This window comes from Mirounga leonina, unplaced genomic scaffold (genome assembly GCF_011800145.1).
Source record: "Mirounga leonina isolate KUSES-001 unplaced genomic scaffold, KU_Mleo_1.0 Mir_129, whole genome shotgun sequence".
Classification (NCBI taxonomy): Eukaryota; Metazoa; Chordata; class Mammalia; order Carnivora; family Phocidae; genus Mirounga; species Mirounga leonina.
Window position 1 is genome coordinate 80,021,816 of NW_023270323.1, and position 12,173 is coordinate 80,033,988.

Here is a 12,173-nt window from a genome sequence, read left to right on the forward strand (position 1 = left end):
TAAACCAGGACAGTGTGACAGCAGAACCCACACTATTAAATAAATACCATGCCAGAATCAGATGTATTATTATAGAAACAATTTGGAAAATGGATGTTTTCCAGGTTTTCAAATTTACTTTGTCCAGGAAGAAAGTCCTTCCAACAATACCATCACTCCATCTCAGCAGATGGCGCCCCTGATCCTTTAGTTTCCAAGGCAAACCCTGTAGTCATTCAGGGCGCCCTAAGTGCTGTGAGGGCAGGGCACAGTCTACTTTGTACCTAGTTAATGCTGCTCACAAGCACTCATGTTTACCAAGGGAATCAATGACTCGGGAGGTGACAGTGGGGGTGGTGAATGGTGTCCCTGCAACAAAGAAAAGACCCGGGGTAGAGCATGGCACTGGGAATGGCTACAAAGGCTAGAGGCCAAGAATTCCTAAACCCCTGACAGGAAGGTAAGGACAATTCACACCAAGGTAGCTAGCTAGTCACAGAGCAGGAGAGACGCCGTAAAACTTATCAGGGAAGGGAGAAAAGAAATAGGTGTTGAGGGCAGACAGTTTTAGTTTTAGAAATGCTCGCTATGAGATACCTAAAGGCAGCTGCAACATTTAGGAGAGAGAACTGGAGTAGAGATAGAGGTTTTAGAATCTGTGTTTAAATCTGGGGAGTCAGGTAGCACAAGAAGAGCCTATAAAAAGAATAAAAAGTCAGAAACAAAGCTTTGCGAGAACCTGGAGGCATCACTTAGACCAAGCCAGCGTGTCAAGGAGGAAGCAGCAGTCAACAGGCCGGGGAGCTAGAATGAGGCCAGTGAGGCGACCACAGGAAGCCAGTCACTGGTGATCTAACAAGTGCAGGCCCAAAGTGATAGGAGTTACTCAAGAAACAAACCAGCTGGGGGGCACCTGGGTGGCTCAGTCGGTGAAGCGTCTGCCTTCGGCTCAGGTCATGGTCCTGGGGTCCTGGGATCAAGCCCCATATCGGGCTCCCTGCTCAGCGGGGAGCCTGCTTCTCCCCCTGCTTGTGTGCATGCGCTCTCTCTCCCTGACAAATAAAAAAATCTTAAAAAAAAAAAAAAAAAAAAAAGAAACGAAACGAAACAAGCAAACTGGGTGGGAGTGGGGTGTGCAGAACGAGAGAAGCTGCCCTAGCTGAAGACTGTGTGGGTGGCGTGAGAGAACAGAAGACAGCAAAGATGAACGGCTGGATCATAACTCACCTCCTAACCCACACCTCAAGGGCAGGACACCCAAGGGTTTCAGAGATCTGTGTTTAGAGATCCTGTCCCGTGTGCTCTGAGGGCCGATGGGAGGCGGAACAAGTCGGAATGCAGACCAAGAGGAAGTCGGGTGACCAAGAGAACCCCAGGCAAGCAGAAAGCTGTGTGGCTCGGAGGGGGCAATGGCAGAGCGCTTGCGGGGGGAAGGGGCTAAGAGGCCACTGCAGACTGAACGGTCCACTCAATCATTCTGTCCTGTGAGAGATGGGGTTTTTCCCATGAAGTCATCACAGACACTACAGAGGATGACCCCCACTCTAGCAGAAGTGACATGTCATCACGTATGTGGTGCATGTCTTCAGACACAATGGCTAAAAACTGCTGGGCAGGCAGGAAGCAGGAAGTGTGGGCCTGGAGCTGGTTCTCCCACAGCCAAAAATGGAAGAGTCAGCAGAAAAGGGGTGGCAGGGGTGCTCCAGAGACAGAGGAAAGTGACTGTCTGCAGGGGGCCCAAGGGAAATCTAGGAGGAGCAGCTCTGTCCAGCCGGGGCGCGCGAAACCCTCCCTCACACCATGCAGGGCAGCCAAGGCTGACACAATTACCCACAGACACCTGAGACCTGACTTTCCACACGGTTCCACAATGGCCAAGCAATCTCAATTCTTAGGCGGCTCCCTGCGCTTTTCTTTCTCTTTCAGCATGCAAGCACGAGCAGGGGAGGGGCAGAGGGAGAAGCAGACTCCCCGCTGAGCAGGGAGCCTGATGGAGGCTTGATCCCAGCACCCTGAGATCATGACCTGAGCCGAAGGCAGACACCCAACCGACTGAGCCACCCAGGCACCCCTCTTTGTGCATTTTTCTATGGAAAGATGATGTGCAGACACATCAGGTCACTCATTACGTGTGCCAATTACAAGGCAGTTCTCACTATAAACTCATAAATAGCCACCATGAGACACATGTGCAGTCTCCTGTGAGTATGAATGAGCTAGCCAAGGCAACCTCTCTATGCCAGCGTGGTTGAAGCAGATAGAAGCATAAATCCTACAAAATTTCATCAGGGAGGGGCACCTGGGTGGCTCAGTCGTTAAGCGTCTGCCTTCGGCTCAGGTCATGACCTCAGGGTCCTGGGATGGAGCCCCACATCGGGCTCCCTGCTCAGTGGGGAGCCTGCTTCTCCCTCTCCCACTCCCCCTTCCTTGTGTTCCTCTCTCGCTGTGTCTCTCTGTCAAATAAATAAATAAAATCTTAAAAAAAAAAAATTTCATCAGGGAAATGCCAATTTATCAGGTACTGGCTAGTACCAATTGTCTACCCCACATCTTCCCTTTTAAAACCCTAAACACAATCATTGCCATGTTATTTTAAGTACTTCCCTAAATGGTATTTCAAAAGTAAAATTACAGAACATGTGTTAAAAAGCAAGAATACATTAAAGACTGTTGTTGTGTATTGCCCAACTACCATTTTTTTTTTTTAAAAAAAGACTATTTGAGAGAGACTATTTATTTGAGAGACAGGGGGAGGGGCAGAGGGAGAGGTAGAAGCCAACTCCCTGCTCAGTAGGGAGCCCACTGCCACCAGACTACGCTGCTTCATCCCAGGACCCTGAGATCATGACCTGAGCCAAACGCAGATGCTTAACCGACTGAGCCACCCAGGAGCCCCCGCCCAACTACTTTTGTAAAGAATGTCAAAAATACCCAAGGCTGTTGGCAATGTATCAGTGCCCAGTACAGCCTGCCCTCCCGGGGAAGTGAGCAGGAGCACTAAAGTTGCCAGTAAACTTTCACTTCAAAGCTTTTTTTTTTTTTTTAAAGTAAGCTCTACTCCCAGGTGTGGGGCTTGAACTCATGACCCTGAGATCAAGAGTCACATTTTCTACTAACTAGAACTAAGCCAGCCAGACACCCCTCCCAAGCTTTTTATTTTTAAGATTTATTTATTTTAGAGAGAGAGCAAGAGTACGCATGATGAGAGGGCAGAGGGAGAAGGTGAGAGGGAATCTTAAGCAGATTCCCCACTGAGCACGGAGCCCAACACCAGGCTCCATCTCACCACCCTGAAATCACGATCTGAGCAGAAATCTAGAGTCGGACACTTAACCGACTGAGCCACCCAGATGCACCCCCCCCCCCCAGCTGGGAGACACTTTATTTTTTTATTTTTTTTAAGATTTTATTTATTTGACAGAATAGCGAGAGCAGGAACACAAGCAGGGGGACTGGGAGAGGGAGAAGCAGGCTTCCTGCCGAGCAGGGAGCCCAATGTGGGACTCGATTCCAGGATCCTGGGATCATGACCTGAGCCGAAGGCAGACGCTTAACGACTGAGCCACCCAGGCGCCCGAGACACTTTAAATAGACAGGGTTTAGTCAATTACTCAGAAATGCTCTGTAGTGGACACAGCCCCAGAAACATCTGTAAGGAATTCACCTATAGCAGGATCCTCAGTCTCTCCCATCCATGCTCTGGGATCTCCGGGACACACCTATGACTCAAACACAGCCAAAGCAGATCCTGGCTCCTTCTCTTCTCAAAGAAGCCATTCTTATGAATTTCTCTATAGTTTCATGTGCAGGATTATGAGGAACTCCCTCCAAACATTAGGTTGACCCTTTTGTCGATGAAACCCCTGGGAGTGGGGACACCTTATTTCTCTAACAGCCATGTCTGATGCAGTTATATCACTAACTGATTTGGAGGATCTTATCTCAAGATAAAAAACTCTTGCACAGCAAAGGAAACAGTCAAGAAAACGAAAAGACAACCAACGGAATGGAAGAAGATATTTGCGGGCACCTGGATGGCTCAGATGGTTAAGCGTCTGCCTTCAGCTCAGGTCATGATCCCAGGGTCCTGGGATTGAGTCCCACACCAGGCTCCCTGCTAGGCGGGGAGCCTGCTTCTCCCTCTGCCTCTGCCTCTCTCTCTCTCTGACTCTCATGAATAAATAAATAAAACATTAAAAAAAAAAAGATATTTGCAAATGATTTATCAGATAGAGGGCTAGTATCCAAAATCTATAAAGAACTTAACAAACTCAACACCCAAAGAACAAACAATCCAATTAAGAAACGAATGCACAGAAGACATGAACAGACATTTCTCCAAAGACAACAGACAAATGGCCAACAGACACATGAAAAAATGCTCAACAGAACTCGGCATCAGGGAAATACAAATCAAAACCACAATGAGATACCACCTCATACCAGTGAGAATGGCTAAAATTAACAAGTCCGGAAACGACAGACGTTGGTGAGGATGTGGAGAAAGAGGAACCCTCTCACACTGTTGGTGGGAATGCAAGCTGGTGCAGCCACTCTGGAAAACAGTATGGAGGTTCCTCAAAAAGTTGAAGATAGAGCTACCCTACGACCCAGCAATTGCACTACTGGGTATTTACCCCAAAGATCTGAATGGGGCACCTGCACCCCAATGTGTATAGTAGCAAAGTTCACAACAGCCCAACTATGGAAAGAGCCCAGATGTCCATCGACAGATGAATGGATAAAGAAGATGTGGTGTATATATACACAATGGAATATTACTCAGCCATCAAAAAAAAAAATGAAATCTTTTTGCAATGACGTGGATGAAACTGGAGAATATTATGCTAAGTGAAATAAGTCAATCAGAGCAAGACAATTATCATATGATCTCACAAATATGTAGAAATTTGAAACAAAACTGAGGATCACAGGGGAAGAGAGTAAAAAATAAAATGAGATGAAACCAGAGAGGGAGACAAACCATAAGAGACTTTTTTTTTTTAAAAGATTTTATTTATTTATTAGAGAGAGAATGAGAGAGAGAGCTTAAGAGGGGGGAGGGTAAGAGGGAGAAGCAGACTCCTCACCAAGCTGGGAGCCCGATGTGGCGCTCGATCCCGGGACTCCAGGATCATGACCTGAGCCAAAGGCAGTGGCTTAACCAACTGAGCCACCCAGGTGTCCAAACCATAAGAGACTCTTAATCACAGGAAACAAACTGAGGGTTGCCAGAGGGGAGAGGAGTGGGGGGATGGGATAACTAGGTGACAGACATTAAGGAGGGCATGTGATGTAATGAGCACTGAGTGTTATATAAGACTAATGAATCACTGACCTCTACCTCTAAAGCCAATTAAAACATTATATGTTAATCAATTGAATTTAAATTAAAAAAAAAATAAACATATGGATGGGGGGGTGGGGAGAAAGAAACAACTGGGAAGATATCAAAAGATACTAAATCCAACCAACTCCTTTGTAGAAGGGGACAGCCGGGAAGTGAAACTGAGTGGCTCTCTCCACCTCTCTGACCGCTAACCTAATTTTCTTTCAGCCCCGGTGGCCTGGTGATACAAACAAGGCAATTTCTGGAGGCCAGGAGCAAGGGTGTATCACAAAGGAAACCTAAGGATCTATCCTTCCAGAGGTTGAAAAGATACCAGAGGCCAATGGAGCATATCAACCTCAGGTGCAGAGGCCATCAACAACTTTCCACTCTTCCCTGGGACCAAGGTCACTCTACCCATGACACTCAGAGGGGGCAGGCATGCTGGGTCTGTGTGGATGGTGCCTGAACACAAAGCCTGCCAGAAAAAGCCAGCTAGGAGGCTTAGATGCTTGTACTGAATCATGAACCTAATAAGGAGTGTGTGTGGAATCAATCTAGAACTACTAAAAATGACCAAGGCACAGCCCCCGAAGGTGGTGGGGGGGAGGTGGTCAGAAGCTTACAAATATGATTCTATGGCCTGTACCTACAGCAGGGAGCAGCTGAGCAGTGCCCCACTGTGGGAGCGCCCTCATTTGCATAGCCGGTGGCAGCTGGGGTGCTTCATAAAGTACAGCAAGCTCCCGACTATGAAGGTAATGCTCTAATAGAGATGGAAAAGGAGCCAGGGGAAGTTAAAAGGCTTCACACGGTAGCTTAAAAAAAATTACCAGGCTCCAAAAGGTCCAAGAAGAGTGCAGATGTTCCCAAACGATCACATCCATCTCCTTCACAGAATGACCTCCCTTCCCTAACCCAATGCTACCCTTTCTGGCCTCATCTGAAGTTACAGACATGTGTATTCCTAAAATATACCACACAATACAAAACACCACAGGACTTACGGGAAAACAATGAAATCAGGCGAACGGTGCTAAAAACCTTTGTCAGTGTCACACACACACAAGTCAAGAATCTAAGAGAACAGAAGCACACCTCTGCGCGTGTTAAATGGTCAGGAGATGCACAAATACTTTACAAGGGTTGCAGCTTCTGAGTTACTGGGAATCAGGGAGAATTTTTTTAAACAGAAGATGTGTATGGGTGTGGCTCATAATACACACAGTCACTGAGAAAGCTGGTAGATGTATGAGGTGTGTACTGTCTACAGTCAGTGTGACTTGATTCAGCTCAGTTCTATTTTGTTTTCATCTAGTATTTCCCATAGATGAAATTATGCACAGCAAACTCAAAATCCCTGTTCAAACTGTTCCTAGTCTATCAATCCCATTGGAACAAATCATGCTTCCAAACAAGTGTTTAAAGCAGAACTGACTGTACTTTACTCTGGTACCCTGGCCTTCAGTCACCTGCTGCAGGCTCTTCCTAATAGCAGGGCCATAATCTGATCCACACTGTCCCCTTGCCTTCAAGGGTCCCATACCCCCTCCCACTTTGGGAAACTCCTGTTCATCCTTCAAGACCTACCTCCCTTTCTCCTGCTCCTCCTGGTCCTAATCTAACCGTTTCTTCTCCTGTACTCAACATGGTCAACCTGACTTCAAGTCCAATACTTACCGCCGTGTCCCCTTCTCTTAGCACAAACAGGCTGACTACATAAATCATGACTTTCTTCCACTGAAATTAAACTATCAAGGTGCACCTGGGTGGTTCAGTCAGTGAAGCATCTGCTTTTGTCTCAGGTCATGATCCCAGGGTCCTGGGATGGAGCCCCATGTCGGGCTCCCTACTCGGCGGGGAGTCTGCTTCTCCCTCTGCCGCCCCCCCCATGCTCTCTCTCTAATAAAGAAAATCTTTAACTAATTAATAAAATCTTAAAAAAAAGAAACTAAACCATCAAACTCATTAGATGCTTGACAGAGATGGCAGAGTATTTTTGAGGTGAAAAAAAGGATGAAAAGGGGATATGGAACCTTAACATTGCAAGTAAAAATATAATCACCATCAGGAAACAAAGGAAGATTTAAAAACAGACCATCACCATAGGAGAAAAGGAAAGAACATCTCATCTCCACAGACATAATGGCTAGAAGAGATCTCGGTGTTGTGAGTTTGAGCCCCATGTTGGGTGTAGACATTACTCCAGGAAAGCCTTAGGGTCATAATTTCATTTTACACAAGGAAGCTACTGATAATACTTATTTTGAAACATTGTCAGGCCTTTCCTACACTGCTCGGTGTTGGCATGAATAATAAACTTGACAACCCTTATTTATACCTGGGGAAAAAAACCCTTCCAAGGTAATTCTGTAGCAGCACTCTCCAATCCAACTTCAGGGCCTTTCTCACACTTGAACTCTGACCTTGGGATGCAGTACTGCCTGAGCTGTGGGCCTTCCTCCTCAGAGGGAAACCTTAAAATGCCTTGCTCTACAACCCCCAAAGCCCTGCTGAGAAACAAGCTAGTTAGGAAAGGTAAGTTACAAGAGCATATATGTGAATGACACCTCAATAAATAAGAGTCAGCCCTGTCAGATCTACAGAAGCCACCTAATCCAAGGTCAGAGAAAGATGTAGGTAAATAATTTCAAAATATGACACTGATAACTTACACACAAAGAACACACAAAGCCATGTTTATACAGCATAAAACCAATTACCTTCTGCACGCATTTGCATTCAGTAGCACCTCAAATCTTTTCCAGAAACTGGTGGGGGTATAAACTACTGGACATGAACTTTTCAACAGCCTTTTAAGTAAAATGCCAATGGAGAACTGCCACGACTGGCAATCACTGCCCCGAGTTTGGTCCCCAGTCCCCACCGTGGTCCAAGTCACACTTCTCTCTTCCTAACTGGTCCAGAGGCCACTAGTCTCGCGCATCTTTCTAAGCCATCCTCACAGTACCGTGATTTTTCTAAAATGCAAACCTAACCATGTTACTTCCTTGCTTAGAACTTCATTTGTGGTTTTTCCCACGTGGTCTTAACGTAAATTCTGAATTCATTAACTTGGGGCACAGCAAAGACCTTTTTCCATCCGGTTCCTGCTTACCTCTCCAGTCCCGTCTCTCCCACAGTATGTATTTCAACCCCAAGGAATTTCTCTCATTCCCTCCACCCTCGCTCCTCAGTTAAACGAGGAGTTGTACCCTGCCTGTTCTGCTCACGGCTCTACCCCAAGCAGAAAGCTTGGCACACAGAAGACCTCAAAATGTACTTAGAATTTTTAAAGTACGCATTCTCAAAGGGGATGAAAAAACATCTCATTCTTTTTATGTACAAAGCATAGATACACATACGGTACATAAAAAGACCTACGGTATGTAAGAAGCAGTAACATTTCATGGAGAGGGCAATTAAGAAAACTCAAAGAGGTGGGGGAATTCATCTTAAAAAAAAAAAAAGAAGATTGATAAACACTGTATTAACGTAAGATTTTTAAGCCTGAGTTAGAAGCTCAAGCTCAGGCAATACAAAAACCAGCAACACCACGTCTTTCTACTTGAATGTTCCCATTTCACCGGCAGCTCAGACAAAAGTGAACCCAGTATGTCTCCCCACCCGTTAAAAAAAACAACACACCACCAGTCACACAAAGCGATTCCCTTCAACGTCTCTGTCCTTCATCGCCAGTGGTCCCCAAACTCCTGGTCGCTGAACTTAAAGGCCTAGTCCTGCAGCCACAGGAAAAGCGAGGTTCCAGGCTAGCTCTGCCGTCAACCAGTTAGATGGCTTCCTGACCTTGGGCCACCGCCTCAGTCTCCCCAACCACTTAGGCAGCCCCGGCTGAGCGCAGGACTGCGGAGCTCAGACCCTGGGTCTGGCTCCGAGACCCTGACGCAGAAGCAGAACGGAGGTGTGACTGTGAACGTCGATGGGCACGCACAAGGATAAGCAAAAGCCAAAACCCCACAAAAACGGCTACCGCGGCAAGTCCAGGCTCCGAAACTTCCCCCTTCTCCCTGGACCGGTCAAAGGGCGGACAGCGGCGTTCGCCGAGCACTCCGTGTCGGGCCTCTAGCCTCCCCGAGACCCCGCTCACTCTTCAGACTCTGCGGGCGCCCGAGGGGCGGGGCCGGCCGCAGGCCTCAGCGCTCCAGCGCCCCCCGCAACGACCGGAAACTGAGGACTCCCTAAGCCCAGCCCCGGGTGGGCGCTCCCCCGGCCGGCCCCCGCCGCCCCCGGTGCCGCCAGCCCAGGAGGCTCCGCCACGAGGCCCGGGCGGACGCGCAGGCCAGCGATGGCTGGGCGGCGGCGCGAGCGCACAAAGGAGGCGGCGTCAGAGGGGAACAAAAACCTGCCCGGGGCCTCCGCCGAGCGGCCCGCACAGGCCCGCGCCCCAGGCCGCCCTGCCCGACTCCCGGAGTGACCTTGGCGCGTCCACCCCGCTCCCCAGCCCCGGCTTCGCTGCCTTCGCTACAACCGAGCGCCGCGGCCGCAGCCGCCGGGGCAGCCCAGGCCCCTGGCGAGGCGCTCGCAAGCCCGTTCCCCGCGCCAAGCGGGGCGCGGGCGGCCACGCGGACCACGGGGCGTGGCGGGCGAGCGGGCCCGCGGGCCCGCGGGAGGCCCGGCCGGGCGTCCGGCCCGCGCTGGCTTGGCCGCGCCACGGCGGGCCGCCGCGCCGCGGGCCTCCGCAGGCCTCGAAGCCGTCCGAATCCCGCCTCCGCCCGGCCCTGGCTGGCCGCTCGCTCTCCGCGAAGCCTGACTTACCGGGAGCGGGACTGGTGCGGCAGGAGCCGCCGCCGACGCACTCGGGCGAGGAAGCACCCCCGGAAGCCACGGAGGAGTAACCCTCAAGCAAGACGCCGCCGCCTCAACAGCTACCACTTCCGCTCCTGAGGCCTGGGCTCCACCCCCCGCGCACTCCCATTGGCCGTCGTCCCTCGACTCCCGCGGTCTACCGGTCCAGGAGGTATGTTTTCCAATCCTATTGGATAAGAAAACCATCTATTACCGCTTTGAAATGCGCCTCTTTCCGGCCCCGCCCACGCCCGCGAGCTCGCGCTCCCGCCTTCCCGCGAGAGTCGGGGTCTGCGCCCCTCGGTGCGCAGGGCCTCTCGGGAGTTGTGGTTTACTGGGCGACTGCCGCCGCGGGCTCCCGGCGCTCTGATCCTGGCCACGCACCGCCGGGCGACGGCGCGGAGCTGGATGTTAGTTCACGGCAGCCTTTCCGGGGCCCGCTCGCGGCCTTCTCCGGGCCTAAGTCCTCTTTCCTGTTAGCGCGGCCTTTGTGAGCAATGGCCCCGGGGTCTCTACTGCCGGCCAGAACCCGGAACGGAATCTGCACCAACTCCAGGGCGCTCGCGACACGACGCGCCAGGCCCTGGGCGGGGCTTCCGGTCCCAGGGATCCCGGACTGCTTCCCAGGCCGGCGGTGAAGACAGGACGGAAGTCCAGCCTCGCCCGTTCGCGGGACCCGGAGGAGGCACTCAACCAGAGTCCCTGGGAGGGCTCTCCGGAGGAAACGACTTCGGAGCTGGGAACCGAAAGGACTAGAAAGGAGGAGAGCGAGCTCCGAAGAGGGAGCCTGGGTGGGGAGAGACAGGCTGGCATGTCCAGGAGACTGCAGGCTGCCCGCTGTGCGAGGAGCAGAGCTGGGGAGCGGTGGCTGTGGGGGGAGGCAAGAGCCATGTTGTGCAGGGACCGATACCACGTTGAGTCTGGATTATCCCGAGGGCAGTGGGTGTGGGAAAGGAAGGACTGAACCCCTGGGGGAGCACTCTGGCCCAGGACCAGTCCTGGGAAGCGGGTCATGGCCCCGGGCAGAGGCCCGGAGCTCTCTGGGGCATCTGGCATAACTCCAGGGGTTAAGAGCGTGCGGCCTCTGGACCCTGCCTGCCCGAGTGTGAATCCCAGATCCACTGTTTAAGCAGGTCTCACCGGTCCCCTCACCTGGCATATGGGGATAACAGTCCAGTACCCGCCTCAGAGGGGGAAGGTGGGGAGGACCCCACCCAGAACAGCACAGGTTCAGAACCTCAGGAGAAAAGCAGGTGGTGGGTTCCTAGAGTTCAGCTGCCAGAACTGGTCTTGGACATGGATTGGGCAATAGAAAGCCTAACTTGTCCCTCCTGTTCTGAGGGAACCCAGATCCAGGCCATGGCCATCATGGCTGGTCCCCAAACACCCTCAGGCAGTGAGGACATCACTCCAAGTGCCTCGGATGGACTTTTACTAAGAGGGGTTCTTCAACCCTGAAGATTGAGTCATGTATGGAAATGACTAAGCAGATCAAAACCAGAGAGCATTCGTGGTTTTGTGTTGAGTTTACAAGTAGTCTTTGTGTTTGATACTTATGTAATTGTAAAAGAATTTGACATGGCAGATAAATCCGATTCTGCATGAAACATGTTGAGTATTGATTTTTTTTTTAAAGATTTTATTTATTTATTTATTTGACAGAGAGAGAGACACAGCGAGAGAGGGAGCACAAGCAGGGGGAGTGGGAGAGGGAGAAGCAGGCTTCCCGCCGAGCAGGGAGCCCGATGTGGGGCTCGATCCCAGGACCCTGGGATCATGACCTGAGCCGAAGGCAGACGCTTAACGACTGAGCCACCCAGGCGCCCCAAGTATTGATTTTGATAGTGATTTTAAGTTGGAAGGTACAAGATATTAGTTTGTCATCAATTGTTATATTAAAGAGAATTTACAAATTTAAGAGAAATTAGACCTTTAATACAAAATTGGGAATCCTTAAATACTTGATAAGACAGCCAACAAATGCTAAAAAATAAGTTTAGACTGTACATTATAAATGCAGTTTAAAATGTTAAAGGGTGGGGCCGCCTGGGTGGCGAAG

The 12,173-nt window shown here is 50.4% G+C and overlaps 1 protein-coding gene across 2 annotated transcripts in view; it reads right to left on the bottom strand.

Annotated features, from left to right (window-relative positions):
- LOC118010779 (E3 ubiquitin-protein ligase RNF4) overlaps positions 1–10,487 on the bottom strand; it is a 214,019-nt gene extending 203,532 nt beyond the window's left edge. The window contains exon 1 of one of the 2 annotated variants that reach the window (XM_035005443.1): positions 10,085–10,487. The gene's annotated coding sequence lies outside the window, so the exon portion shown is untranslated. The remainder of the gene's footprint in view (positions 1–10,084) is intronic. The other variant, XM_035005446.1, reaches the window with a different exon arrangement.
- Between the last annotated feature and the right edge of the window lie 1,686 nt (positions 10,488–12,173).